The sequence below is a fragment of the Typopeltis vanoorti genome, chromosome 15 (assembly GCF_054136105.1).
Source record: "Typopeltis vanoorti isolate ZY-2024b chromosome 15, IOZ_Tvanoo_1.0, whole genome shotgun sequence".
NCBI lineage: Eukaryota > Metazoa > Arthropoda > Arachnida > Uropygi > Thelyphonidae > Typopeltis > Typopeltis vanoorti.
The window spans coordinates 115,771,722-115,787,556 of NC_143563.1; the positions used below are offsets into that span (position 1 = coordinate 115,771,722).

Genomic DNA, 15,835 nt, shown 5'->3' on the forward strand with positions numbered 1-15,835 from the left:
TTTTCCAAATATATTTTCAACTGGAAATTTTGAAAATAAGACTATAGTATTTCTGTAGCTAGTATATATTGACTGGCCATTGTATTAGGTACATCCTCATCAGACAGTGCTCTTTTTCCATTTCGTTGGCTATATATTATTATTCCTGATACCTCCACGGAGTCCAAAGACTCATCACGGGAGAACCCCTACAACTGTCTCAACCACTACACCAAACCTCTACTCTCATACATATAGGCACAGGAATTTTGTGTGTGTGTGTGTGTGTGTTAACAGTAATAAACCACTGTAGTCTCATTAACTTTGTGTATAGTGTGATAATCAGCATGCAAGTATTCAAGGAAACTGCTGCAAGAATGCCAGAAATGAGAACAATCTGCCAACCAGAAAGCAAATGGCAGTTGGCCTGAAACTGCTCATTTATGTGAAAGCCTGATAATAGGTTACAAGAAACATGAAGTCGAATGATTTGTCTAATGGTAAGAACATTCATGTGTCAGATCGTATCATTGCAGCAGCACACACCTTCAAGTTATTTTCATGAACTAAAAATAAATAGCTATTGATACAGTAGATATAGACCCTGCACACATGAGAAGTGGGGGAAAAAAGTTACCTAGTCTGGTAAATCCAAGTTGTTATTGTTTCATACTGATGTTAGGGACAGAATAGGGTAACACTACAGCCTGAAGGAGTATTTTCTTTGTATATGTAAGATCCTTTGATTCTGGCAGAAATGAAATACTGGAATATCTCAGCTGATGTGAATATGGTTCACATTATTGCTGACTAAATGCATTCCTTCATATGATAGGATAATGTGCATACAAAGTGACTGTCATTCGTGCATGAAAGAAGCATGAGGGTGAATTTAGCAATGAATTTATCAATCTTCACTGATCTTCTTCATCACTAGATCTTAACTCATTTATGCATTAGTGAAATGAGATTGAGTGAATTTTACTTCAGAATGTGAAGGAGTCTGAGTCTTTTTTTTTTTTTACATAATCTGGAACCCCTGCTCTAGAAACCAAAGATAGAACTTTTTTCAAAACTGCTTCAGGCCTCAAATAAGCATGGTAGTTGCTTTACAGCAGGTGATGAAATTTATCTCTCACGTAAAGATGATCACAACATCTTTGCTATGGAGGGATTTAAAGTGGAAGTTTTTTCCCCACTTGGTTAGACTAATAAATTTAGTTTAATCCTTTATCCAAGTGTAAGCAAACACAGTTTGTGCCTGAAATATCTTTAGGACTGAGGCAACTCGTGGTAAAGGTTGACCAAGCTCTCATCACTACTTGTCTTAGTATCTCCCATAATGCAAAGAACATCTCCTTGCAGACATGTATAATGCTATGCATTAAGGGAAGGGCTACTACCCAGACCGGTTTCGACCTTTATTGAGATCTCATCAGTGGGAGCCAGACCCAGAGGTGGTGATACTAAGGTGGAAGTAATGGAGAACTTATATTTAACTATATGAGTTGCTAAAAGGTATCTCACCTTATTATTAAATTACTCTGGATTTAGAGAAAGATGTTGGAAGTTTTTTCACTTGGTTAGACTATAATATATAAGTAAATATGACTTCTCCATTACTTCCACCTTAGTATCACCACCTCTGGGTCTGGCTCCCACTGATGAGACCTCAATAAAGGTTGAAACCGGTCTGGGTATTGGCCCTTCCCTTAATGCATAGTACCATACATGTCTGCAAGGAGATGTGCTTTGCATTATGGGAGATTCTAAGACAAGGAGTGATGAGCACTTGGTCCACCTTTACCACGAGTTGTCTCAGTCCCAAAGATACTTCAGGCGCAAACTTTGTTTGCTTCCACCTGGATAAAGGATTAAACTAAATTTATTATAGGGATTGAAATCTTCAAATCTACAGCCTACAGATTTGAATGAGTATAATAATCACTTGGCCATCAGCAATTAGTTAAGTTTAATGTTGGTTACTATTTCATTATACTATTACTGTTCATGTAATACTATTATTGGAGAGCTTTTACTTAATAAACTAGCAAACCAATGTATATAAACATCCAGTGAAAGTGATCCTATATACTTTTGTAGTACAAAATGCTTTAATGATCACTTCCATTGGATGGCTAATGCATGCTGCTGGATTGTTTCTCATGATAAGTTTTAAAATTTACCAGTCCACTCATTTAAAGCATATATTTTTGGAGATCTGATAATTTTATAACAGTAAAATACAGAGCCTTTATTATTCATCTATCAGATGAATCTTCTCTGTACTTTTTTTGTATATGCGAAATGATTGTTATATTAAATCAAACAGTATTACTTTGATGCTTAAAGTGTTTTGATATTTTACTTTGATCATTTCTATAATGAAATGAGGGAGTTGAACAAGTCTTATTCCTATTTGATGCTTAAGGTTTTTGATATCATCATCATCATCATCATGCCTGTCAAGAATTTAGGCCTAGAGTGGCCTGTTCTGGCCTTAGAAATCATCGTTGAATCTCTTAGGAGGACGTCCTGGTTTTCTTTTTCCTAATGGTTTGTAATTTAAGGCTTGTTTTGTTTTTGATATTTAAATATTTTTGTCACTTTCTACCATGAAATTATGATTGAGTTGAATAAGAATATACCATGATGTCTTCTGATGATACTAAACTGTAGGGGAGGGTTATAGGAAAGGAAGGCGATGTAGAGAGCCTGTGGGACAGTGCTTCCCTTCAGAGGGGTATGCAAAAGCTCTTTAGGGAGTACATAGCACTTTTTTTCTTTTTCTTTTTTTCTTTTAAATACTTTCTTTTTCACTGTTATATTTCTGTTACCACATTGTTACAGATAAATGTAAGCCTCTTCTATAATTAATTTTTCAGTTACTAAAAAAATCTAATGGAAGTTATAAACAAAATATGCCTCTTGGCATATATCGACTGGATCCATTAGGAATCATCCGGATGATGTGATTGTATTCAAATGTTTGCATATAAACAGTTTGAAATATGCAGTCAGAATGCTCTACTAAATTTCATTTGTCTCATAATTAAATGCTTAATAATTCAAAAATGTTTTATATGTTTATACTTTATTCTAAAGCAAATGTTAAAAAAATAAATACTTTTGTAATTATTTGTTGAATAAAATATTATAACTTCTCTCAAATTGCCTTTGCCCAAGAGGAGGCACATCAGTGTTACTAAAACAATAGGTTACATGGGTAATGAAAGTTTAGGAAAAACTGCTGTAGGAAGATTTGAATAGAATAACCTTACAGATAAAGCCAAATTGGCTGTCAGTTCAGTGTCACAAATTATAAGGTACTTTGAATGGAACAGATTGCAAATCTGTATATTGCATTTATAGTGTTGGATCCTACTTCTTCTTAACACATACTTTGGATCCAACATATAGCTATTACGATGTTCTTAACTAGTTGATAGGTTGCAAGTTGATTTCTAATTCAAATATAAAGAAAATTTATATTTAAAGACTGCACCACTTTATATCTGAATTAGTTCAAAAATTGAAGATAAACCACCTCTTAACTACCCTTCCCTTATATGATGTTATTATATATACTGGTCGAGTATATTTAACTTTCTTAATTTACCTGCTTTGGTTCGAATATTTTATGAATGGTGCAGTAAAAGAGATTCAGGCAAAATACAACTTTTGATTAACAAAAACAAACATTTAATTTAGAATCATAAATTATACACATAAGTTCAAAATCATTGATTAAGATATTACAGTCATGCAAACTCAGGCATTGGTCAGTTATCTGAAATACAGTCTTCACACAGTTCACTTAACACTTAATAAAGCTTAATGTCATAAAATTCCTTAGTGATCATTCACATTAACATCTCATAGTTTTTTTAAGTTTCAAATACAATTTATTGGTGGCAATACTTTTTTCACAAGCCTACACTTTTAAATCTACGCTTCAGCTAACCTCCGCAACAGTTACTGTTAGTATAGGGATATTCTAGGAAGAAACACACTCATATCTCTGCATAGGAATATTAATGGTTGGAATATTCTTACCGACAATTTTCCTTCTTCATATACTTATGTGCGAACACTTTTTGTAACTGTATATACTTTAATCAATTAACGGCACTCATTTTAATAATTCTTCTAAGCAATAACTGAATTACTCATTGGTCACAATACACATGAACAAACGTTGTTGCATAAAGTACTACTGATCACTCATGAAATGAGGCAACACACAATAATTCCTTAATTTGAGGTTTTATATGCACAGTTGTTCACTCTTCCGGCATTCAATTAATTCTTAGACACTACAATTCTAAACACAGCTATCGGTATACTTCAACTTTACAGCTCTACTATTCTTTAGTAACTTCGTGCTTTGCTTCAAGGTTCTGTGTGTCCTTGAAAGGTCGGCCCTGAAATTAAATCTCAATTCAAGTATTGCTTAGTCTATTTAGTAGTCACTCAGCTGTCTTCCGTAGCTATAATTGTTATTCTACAACTTATTAGCTAACTGCCTCTCGACTAATAGACTTTATTAGCTGCTTGAGTGACTTGCCGACTTGCTATTATCGCACTGTGATTCCCGAATGCTCCGATTCCAACCTAATGCTAATCCTCTGTTTCCTTCTTATTCTTATTTTCCACATTCTTCCCTTTTTATATCCATCCTTCCTGCCTAAATTGTTCTCGTGATCTAAAACTCTTTTCAATAAACTTTCTCCTCACGTGGTGTTCCAAAACGTGCTTGCTCACTTACATACGTCTCCATGACAACCAAACAAAATATAATAAAATTGAGGTATTGCATAACGCTAAACTTCTACAAATAGGAATAAATAAGGAATATTTACATTTCAATTAATGCGCAGTTAAATTATCAAATACAAACTTTTATAATATTAACATAGTAATAAATAAAATAGCTTAATAATATTTAATATAGTCTTTTCATTATTAATACATATATCTTTGATTAAATAATTAAATATTAGACAAAATTAAAGGTAGTTATATGAATATTAAATAATAAACAAGTGATTTACATTAAATAATATTTACAAATGTAGCCTTTGCCATGGTGGATTATGTTGGATTCTGAGGAGAGTATTAATAATTTAAATTTCTCTTCATTCAGAATCCAGCAATAGGACTGAACACAAACTTCTTTTTCCTCAATAATCCCATATCAATGAAAACAGGGATATGGGATTATTGAGGAAAAAGAAGTTGAGGTTTATCGGATATATTGTCACAGTTAGCAAAATACACCCTCTGTTCAAAAAGAAACCGAACTTTTTGAAAATAGAAGAAACTAGCGGCGCCTCCTGTTGTATCTTTTTGTTGCTGAAAACGGCAACCTTCATTAGTGTTGTGTCAACTATTTATGACATTTGTTTCATTAGAAGTCAAGTTATAGTGCCAAGAGTGACAGTGTGTTTTGACGAACAGTCGAAAAATGAGTTTCAAACAGAGATCTGCGATTGACTTTTGTGTTAAACTTGGTAAAAGTTTACCAAAACACATCAAATGCTTCAAAAAGCATACGGTGATGAATTCTTATCCCGTACTCAAGTTTACAAGTGGTTTAAGTGATTTCAAAGTGGTCGTGAGAAGCTTGAGGACGACGAAAAGCTGGGTTGTCCAAAAACTGGACTGAGCGAAGTTAACATCCAAAAAGTGTGCAATTTCATCAAAGAAAACCCGAAATCGTCCATGAGATTGATTGAAGATGAATTATGGATTCCAAAATCAATTGTGCACATTTTGACTGAGAGTTTGGGCCTTCGTAAATTGAATTCGCGATTTGTACCCCACAAGTTGACTGATGACCAAAAAATGTATCAAATTGAACACTGCAAGGACCTCATTAAAACCTCTCATAAGGACTCAAACTTCCTTGAAACGATCATTACTGGTGACGAAACATGGTGTGTTTTGAGTATGAGGCCTGAAACAAAGTGCCAGAGTGTTGAGTGGAGACCACCTGAAGAGGGGCATCTGAAAAAAAAAGTCGCTTGGAGAAGTCAAAAGTAAAGACAATGCTGATTTGTTTCTATGATTCCAAGGGCATTATCCACAAAGAATTCGTTCTGCCTGGCCAAAGTCAATGGTGAGTTTTATCTCGAAGTTTTGAAGCAATTGATAGCGAGAATTCATTGCATACAGCATGAATATAGTGATGCAGGCAGCTGGTCACTTTTACACAATAATGCACCACTCATCGTTCAAACATTGCGAGACAGTTTTTGAGCAAAACCCAAGTGTATGTGTGTTGGATCACTCACTGTATTCACCTGATTTAGCACCCTGCGACTTCTTTTTCTTCCCCTGGCTTTATTTGCCAATGAAAGGAAAGCGATACAACACCATTGAAAACAGGAGCAGTAACCGTGACCCTCAACAGTATCCCAAAAACCGATATAAAAAACTCATTTCACGAATTAATTGGCTGTGCCAAATGCTGTGTCAAAGCTGAGGGAGAGTGTATTGATTGAAATAAATTATTTGAATAATTATAATTGGCCTGTGTTTTACTTTCTATCAAAAGTTTGGTTTCTTTTTTGACAGAGGGTGTAGTCAAAGTATCACTTTGACATTAGGAGTAGTGATAAGGAACATATTGTCCTTCTTTGTATGGCTTATATGATCATATCTCTACTCTGCTCAGATTAAGTCAACTGTGTGTTCTAGAGATGATACACTGGAGGCTTGTACACTTATATAAAGTGAATTACTTAATTCACTTATAAAATGGCAAAATGTGGTTAATTGGTGGGTAGAGTGTATATAATGGAATAGTGTAATATAAATTACTAAAGGAATTTTAATAACTTATTTAGTAATTTTAGAACAGATGAAGATAATGTTTCTCTAATTTTTGCCAGCCCACATGAAAAACAATTTGTGCAAAAAGTTTTGAGTCTCAGACTCAATGTATGCATTAACTTGTGTTCACAAGAGTGAAAGTCACAAGCCACAATTTTTTAATTTGATACATCTAAAATTGGTGACATTATTTTTGTTAAAAGCATTTGTACGTTGCATGCTAAATATTTCTATAAGAGCATCCTAAATACTTACTCTTTGAGCTACTTAAATACTGCATATACATTCAGTTTATAAGCAAATTATGTCGCACTTGTCCAGCCAGTCAAATTTAAATGAATTTAGAATTGTGGTTCTTATCTGCATCAAATTTCAACATTTTCAGGGTTTAACATATTAAGATTGCTAATGTAAACGTTGCCCTTTTTTCATCCAGCTATAATCTGTAAAATTGTGAATGCTAAATTAATTACTTAAATCTGCATGGCTAAAAAAATCCATCATCGTTTGCATGAGTTCAACTGACTGTACTGTCTAGATAGTAGACATTCTAAATAAACATGCCTCTTCAACTTGCTGAGATCTGTCAGTTATCTGACATGGCACATGCTAAAAGAAATTAATTACAATGCATTGTTTGAATAGGATATAGTCATATTGGAGTGGAGCAGACAATGGAGAAGTCACTATACAAAATAAGTGACAAGCGTGGTTTATGATATAATTCATTTTTATAGCACATTCAAAAATGATTGACTGTAAAATTAGAAATTATGAAAGCAAACATTTTGTGCATGCACTCCCTTTTTGACTATTGTGCATGTGGGCACATGCACAGCTTGCAGGGAACATTGGATGTATGTGATTTTTTTTCTTCCAACATATAGGATGTGAGAATTAGATTTTTTTGGAGAACAGTAAACAAATGGAATAGATTGACATAGTTGAAAATGCATTGTTAGCAAATGAGCTTAAGGAAAGGTACAGTAGCTACGTGGGCTTCCCATGATCAGTCTCAGGACTCAGCAGAGATGCCCAGATAATAACATTAATAATAATTATTATTAGGATCTTCATGGATCCACAAGACTCATTGTGTTAGGCCCAATTTAAACAATGCAGTCTATCCTGCCACTCCTTAAACTTATTCATTATTCATACTCTTACCACCCTATCAGGCAATGCAATCAGCAGTCCAAACATCCTCCATACAAAAAAAAGCCGATCTCTTGCTCAACACCTCCATTCATTTTCCCTTGTAATGGCCCCTTGTCCTTGCTCTTTCCTCTTGTTCAAGCACATGAAAAAACCCCATAGTATCAACCCTGGAACTACCTCAATCATGTCACCTCTCCTCTTCCTGTCAACCAAACTTTGCAGTCCACATGCCCTCAGTTGTTATCTGCCCCTGCAGCGTTTCCAAGGTTAGGTTAATTTATCCCATTCAAATCCCACTGATGAAATATGAGTACAAACAATCCAGGTGTAGTCTGATTGGGACATCGGAATCACCACTCTTCTATCTCTGCTGATCAGTTCTCAGCTGATGAGAACTGGGTTCCTTCTCTGGGTTATCTTCACCACCTTTGCAATATGTCCCATAAACTTCAGTTGTAGGGAACATATTGCAAAGGTGGTGAAGACCTTACATTTAGTTCCATTAAACAGATTCCCCCATTCCTTCACCCATCTGTCCAGCTTATTCAAATCCTCCCGAAAGGCTACCATATCACAACTATTATTTTTTATTATAATCCTTCCCGGCTTTACATAATATGCAAACTCAACTGAATATTCCCCCTGCAATCCATTGACAATGTAATTCATATATACAGGCTAAACAATATAGGTACTGAGTCCTGTGGAACCCTCCCCCACTTGAACCTTTGTGTTTCTTTGATATCTCTTTCTCATACACAACTCTCTTTAGCTGTCTAATTGATATCAATCAGACAGCCAAACTTGCTTACTAAACCAACTTACCCTCCTACTTATTAGGCACATTTCTCATAGGCAGACTCTCATTGAAAATCCAGGTCTCAACAAAGCTGTCAATTTCTTAGCACATTCTCTTAAAATGTGGCAAGATGCCATCCAGTCCTACTGCCTTATTGACATTCAGAGTACTTAGTATTTGAAACACACTGCATACCTTGAACCCTTTCCATCCTTCTAGTAATAAAACCTACTTTTGCAGTATGAATTATCCCAAGTGATGATTAAACAACTCCACTATATCTTCTGCATCAGTTACTCTACTCCCATTTCCATCAAACAGTGTCATTCTTCCACAACGATTTCTCATCCTCCTGACATCTAACGAAAATAGTTCCTTTGGACTTTCCTTGGATCTTAGGACTAATGTCTTTTCATCTTCAAGGTTTAGCTTTCTAACCATGTGCTAGTCACCTTCCTGGCCTGAGTCTTGTATTCCTTATACAACTGCTCTCCACTCTTTTCTTTATACTTTTTTCTTAACCTCTTTTCATCTGCATTTCCTGTTTAATATCATTAGTCATCCACTTTATTGCAAATCTTGTTCTCTTTTTTCACTCAAGATATACACTTACCATTGCTGATAATAAATATTTCTTCCCCAGTCTTGATATCCTGGCAATCTGCCCTTCCAATGTTTCCATGCATGTCACTGCCCTAAGCTGATTTCTAAGATTATTATAATTATCTGCCTGATAATTCCACATAAATTTCATTCTCCTTGATACTTCTGCATGTCTACACTCCCATGTCAAGACTGCATAGTCACTCTCTCCAAAAGGAGGCAGGGATGACATTTCACTTACAATGAGATCCTCAGATGCAGGGATTCACATTCTCGGGCATTTTATTCCTTCTACTATGTCGCTTAAGGCCTTTGTACTTAAAAATTCCAAAAATCCCACTCACTTAGTAGTACTACTACTAACACATGCTGTTTCCTCTTTTCAGTTTATACTGCTATAGATAAAATCTCTCATAATGATCATTTGTTTGGCACTTATCAAATTCAACTGCTTAAACATTTCCTGCTCTTTACTCTCTGTGTGAAGAGCAGGAAATATTTAAGCCAGTGTTTCCCAATCTTTTTTGGATCATGCCCCACCTCAGATTTTGATGCCCCTGTAGCATAATAGTCGACCAAGTTCTGAAAAAGTATAATATAAATCTTCAAATAAAAAAGGAACATAGGTCAAACTGTTTTTAATTTGACTTTCTTCAATGAATATAAATTTTATATTACACTTTGTATATTATAAAACATAAATCGAACTCAGGAAAATAAAATCCAGGTTAATGTGATCCTTGATGTTTATTTGAGGTACTAATTTAGTCAATTTCAATCTCAAATCTGCTTGGTTTGTGATATCCAGATGATTTGAGATTGAAATTGACTAAATTAGTACTAAATTTCAGTAACAAGTCATTTACAGTACTAAAGCTACATTCAACTAAATATGACAACGGGAAGGGCAACAGTAATTTTCTTGCAAAAAACTATTTGAATTTGAGTATTTTGTTTCTGTCTCATCACAAAACCATGTCATTGTTTCTTTTATGTTGAATAAAGTTCTGATAGACTCATCATTTTGCATTTCTTCAAGTTAAGTGATGAGGTGACGAATGCAGCATCATTTCTAATTGTTTCCCCCCTGTGGGGGTGTATGCCCAACATTGGGAAACACTAGTTTAAGCAGTTGAATACACTGGCCTATAGCAATATCCCACCTCACACCATATGCTCTCAAAACCATCCGTGCCATTTTCCTCCAAATCCCCCTCTCTGGGAGGAAATAACTCATCGCATATCCTAAGCAATACTTCCCCACCATGTTTGCTTTTCCCATCCTGCCAAAATATGCTGTATCCTTCTACTTCAATTCCTGTCAATATATGAGCTTCAGTCAATCATGTTGCACTGATCCCAATAATCTTTGAACTGGTGATGCCATTACTGCAATAATTCATCTATTTTATTCCTGACGCTCCTGCATTTGTATAAGGAAACATCAATGCATTATCATATTATCATTATTTCTATAGACTCCCTTTCACTCTTTCTGGTATGACCTTATTTAACTAGTATCTATTTCCAAGAGAGGCTACCCCTATGTTCATCCACTCTGACAACTTCAGTTTCCCTGCACTATACACTAATAGTCTCATTTCACCTGAGAACAGAACAATCTTCTCTCCAGTTTTTTTTTTTTTTTTTTAATATCTGATTCACACACGAAAGGTCATAAGACCTTTAGCACATTAGTGCCAGGCAAAAAGAAAAGAATAAATAATCTGTTCACATTTTGTTTGAAATGCTGACGGTTTGGGAAAGCAGAGTGTGTGTGTGTGTGTGTGGAGGGGGGGAGAACTGTTCTAAAGAACAGATATAGATGGAGTGAAAGAGGAGGCAGTGAAGTTTGTATGGTGAGTCCAAAGATGGACTATAAAAGGGTGTTGGTTAGCAGTGGCCCTTATTCTAATAATTTTGGAGGAATAATAGTGGCCAATTCAGCAGAGCACTGTTCATGAAATTATCTGAAGAAGAGGCACAAGGCAGAAATTGAATGTCCATGAGAGAAGGATTGAAGTGGGGGAGTGAGAAAGGGGGATCATTAATTATTTGGCTTGTTCTCTTCTGGATAGAATTGAGCAATCTTAGAGAAGACTTTGGTGCACCATCCCCCAAATATGCAGCAATATTCCATGGTTGGGCCATTTGGGATTTGTATAGAGTTAGAAGCTGTGAAGTTATTGTCTCTTGTGCAAAAAAGTACACCAAATTTTTTGGTGGCTGCAGAAGCTATAGTTGCAATGTGTTTGTGTCAGGAAAGATTGGAGGTGAAGGTCAGTCCAAAAAAGAGAAATCTGATCATTGGATATCTCAGTATTATGGTTAAGGGGGGGGGGGAAGGGATGTGAACTCTTTCTCACGAGAGATCAGACTGAGTTTTGGTGGCAATAAAGTCTACAAGGTAATCCTGGCATCCATTGGGATATAGCTAGGAGGTCAGAGTTCAGGCTAGTGATCATGGTGGATCTGGATGATTTTAGTAATTGAGCACTGCAATATTTATCAAATGAAAAGGAGGAATGGAGAGTACTATCAGCAACAAAGCTATGGCCAGGATTGGAAGTCTGTAAGAGCAGGTCATTTATATACAAGAGGAAGAGAGGGTGAAAGAAAGGAACTCTGGGGTACTCCTGCATTGCTGGAAAACTCTGAGGAGAGGAATCCATCCACCATGATATGTAATGAGTGGCCAGTGAGAAAGCTGGTTCTCCAGTTGCAAAGCGTGGTTGGAAGACCATAGGATGGCAGTTTGCTAAGTAGGTCCCTATGTCAAACCTGATCATATACCTTTGAAATGTTGAAGGCAACCACATGAGTTTCTACAAATTTTTCCATGACTTCAGTCCAGAGGTGGGCATTGAAAGCAAGATAATCAGCCATAGATCATGAGTGGCAGAATCTGTACTGCCAGTCACTGATTTGGTAGGTTTCTAGGTGGTGGTGGTGGTGGTTCAAGAGTTGGTTGTTGATAACCTTCTCCATAATTTGAGAGAGAACAAAAGTGAGACTACTTGGATGGTAGTTTGTTGGTTGACACTTTTATCACCTTTCTTTGGGATGGGCTGGATGTGGGCCTTTTTCCATGTTGTAAGATAGATGCCAGTTGAATAGCATAAATTAAAGAGGCAATGCAGGATAGGCGTCAGTTCTAGGGCACAAAATATTATCCCACCAATATTTAATATTGGTGGGATACTGTCAGGAACAGATGCCTTGTTTGTGTTCAGGTTAAGGATTCTTCAGATTTCTTTCTGGCAGAAGATTATAGGTGACGTGGAGAGTGCCGTTCTTGTTGGAGTGGAGGGTAACTTTAACTAGGTCATCAATGCAGAAAGTGGAAGAGAAGAGGGATGCCAAGTACTATCCAGATATGAGAATGGTGGAAACCTGGATGGGCAAATGTTTCACCGAATACCCTTGACAAGGGACAAGAAGGAGTGACTGCCATTTGTGACGAAGGAGAGTGTGCAGCATTTGGCTCTTTCCAAGTCTGATTCAGATTTGGTGCTGATTCTTTTACAGATGGAGTTTTGGTCTTGAGTGACTTGTGGTATTCAGAGGGTTTTTTCTTTTACTGCATAGGCACACTTTTTTGAAAACCAAGACTAGATGGTGACTGAGAATTTGGAGTGGAATAAGGAATGAAAGCCTCCATTCCCGTGTGGATGATTTCTGTTATTCAGCCTGAGCACATATTTGGATCAGAAGAATGGTAGCAGTAGTAAGACCATGGGAAGGAGGAATAGAAATTATAGAGGTTCCCATTTGGTATCCTTGTAGTGCAAAAGGACCCAAGACTGAGAGCTGTTGCTGTTGGGATGAAGGTTGTTCTGTGGCAAAAGAGACGTGTGGGGTTGAGATATGAGTTACCAAGAGGAGAACTGGCATCCACAGTACACTTGGAAAGGGAGCTTGTTGTTAGGAAGAGGTCATGAGTATTGGAAAATTGGAGGGGATTGTCAGGTATTCTGGTAGGGAGATTGATGACCTGTGATAGGTCATTGCTAATGGCAAGCAGCTTGGCATACCTTCTTGTTTGATCAGTGAAACTGGAGAATGGAGGCCAATATGAGTTGTGGACACTGAAGTCCCCAAGAAGGATGACCTCACTATGGGGATATTTCAATTGTAGGAAGTCAAGCTTTAGAGAGACAGGGTTGAAGAGGTTAGAGCGGTTAACGGAGTTTGGAGAGTGATAGAGAGCATATGAAAATGGCATGAAGATTACATGCTTCCAATTTTCAAATGCAGTCTCTATCACACATATTGCTCTTTTCTATTATCAAATGCACTCCAAGTCTCCCTTTCTATGCTATTATTACTACTACTAACATATTATTCTATATTAATTTTTTTTTTCTTTACAGCTACAATATTTTAGCTTCTTTCATAGAAATTACACGTGCACAGAAGTAGATAAAAACATAACACTATGATACACAAAGCTTGCTGAGTATTAGTTCCATTTTATTATAAGTAGAAATAATATATGTAAATTAATAATAATCCAGTAAGTTTAATTGAAAGAGAGATGGTAAATCCCGTTTTATTTTATAGCCGGGTACGAAACTCGGATCAAAATCCATCGAAGTCCTAGAGTTTCATGCCGAAAAAACTATCGGTGAGCCCAAGAGTAAGTAATCCCTTGGGTAGTACAACACCAGGGCAACTCCATGCAAAGGGAGCAAGCTCTGTCACTAACCTTAATATTCTCTCACAATGTAAAACACAGCTCCTAAGATATGTATACTGTTTTGCATTATGAGAAGAGGTCACTACCCAGACCGGTTTCAACCTTTTTTGAGTTCTCATCAGTGAGTAGGCAGACCTGGAAAATACTACCCAAGGGATTACTTACTCTTGGGCTCGCCGATATTTTTTTCAGCATGAAACTCTAGGACTTCGATGGATTTCAATCCGAGTTTCGTACCCGGCTATAAAATAAAACGGGATTTACCATCTCCCTTTCAATTAACTTATGTAGCCGGTAAAACATAGTAATAACAATTTGGTAATATACAATATATGAGTACACCATTTTGGCAATTCGATAGTAGAGGTATGTAAGTTCAATACACTTAAAACCTTGATATTCTAGGTCTACCTACTCACTGATGAGACCTCAAAAAAGGTTGAAACCGGTCTGGGTAGTGACCTCTTCTCATAATGTAAAACAGTACACATATCTTAGGAGCTGTGTTTTACATTGTGAGAGAATATTAAGGTTAGTAACAGAGCTTGCTCCACCTTTGCATGGAGTTGCCCTGGTGTTATACTACCCAAGGACTTGCTGATAGTTTTTTCAGCATGAAACTCTAGGACTTCGATGGATTACGATCCGAGTTTCGTACCCAGCTATAAAATAAAAAGGGATTTACCATCTCCCTTTCAATTAACTTATGTAGTCGGTAAAACATAGTAATAATACAGAGTAAGTTTATTATCACTGCCATATATATACAGAGTTCTGCCTAACTAACTTTATATAAACATACATGAACGGAGAATATGTGTTTTGCATTATGGGATACTAAGGCAAGTGAGTTGAAATCATTAGCCTCTATATGTACGAGTTGCCCAGTCCTGAAATTACTTCAGCTACAAACTTGGTTTGCTTACACTTGGACAAATTATTAAACCAAGAATAACATTATTATTATTTAGGCCTCCAAGGAGTCAAAAGACTCATCGAGAGAGGTCCTTCCTAAGAAACGCATCTATCAAGACTCAATGTGATAGGTCACTCCTAGGAAACACAAAGTCTATCATACCACTCCTTAAACTCATTGACTGCTCTTGCTCTCACCACTCCATCAGGCAATGCATTTCATGGTTCAACCATCCTCCATGCAAAGAAACCACTACTCACCTTCTTGCTCACAGTTTCTTTTCTTAACTTCCAGGTATGTTCCCAATGTCATCACTGTTCAATCAAGCGAAAGAACTCCCCAGCGTCAACCCTGTATCCACCTCTCAACAGTTTAAAAGTCTCAATTATATCACCTCTCCTTCTTCTATCCACCAAACTCTGCAGTCCACATTCCCTCAGCCGATCCTCATAACTAACATTGTACAGTCCAGAAACTGTCTTTGTTATCCACCTTTGAACCCTTTCCACGGTTAATTTATCCCCTTCAAATCCTGGGGACCAAATCTGAGAACAATAATCTAAGTGTGGTCTGATCAGGGTGTTATACAAATGGTAATTTGTATAACACCCTGATAACTCTTTTATCTCTGCAGGTCAGTGTCCTTCTCATTATTGCAGCAATCCTTTGCAATATGTCCCTTGAATTTCAGGTTTCTATCAATCATCAACCCCAGATTCTTGTTTTCCCCACTTCCTCCAATAGAGTATGCAGCGTCCCATCGATGTGTCCCAAACCCCAAGACCTTACATTTTGCTGCATTAAACTGATACCTCCATTCATTTGCCCATCTGTCTAGCTTATT

The 15,835-nt window shown here is 36.6% G+C and overlaps 1 protein-coding gene across 1 annotated transcript in view; it reads left to right on the plus strand.

Moving 5' to 3' along the window:
- LOC150099091 (tensin-1-like) overlaps positions 1-15,835 on the plus strand; it is a 780,515-nt gene that overhangs the window by 592,330 nt on the left and 172,350 nt on the right. The window lies entirely within an intron of this gene.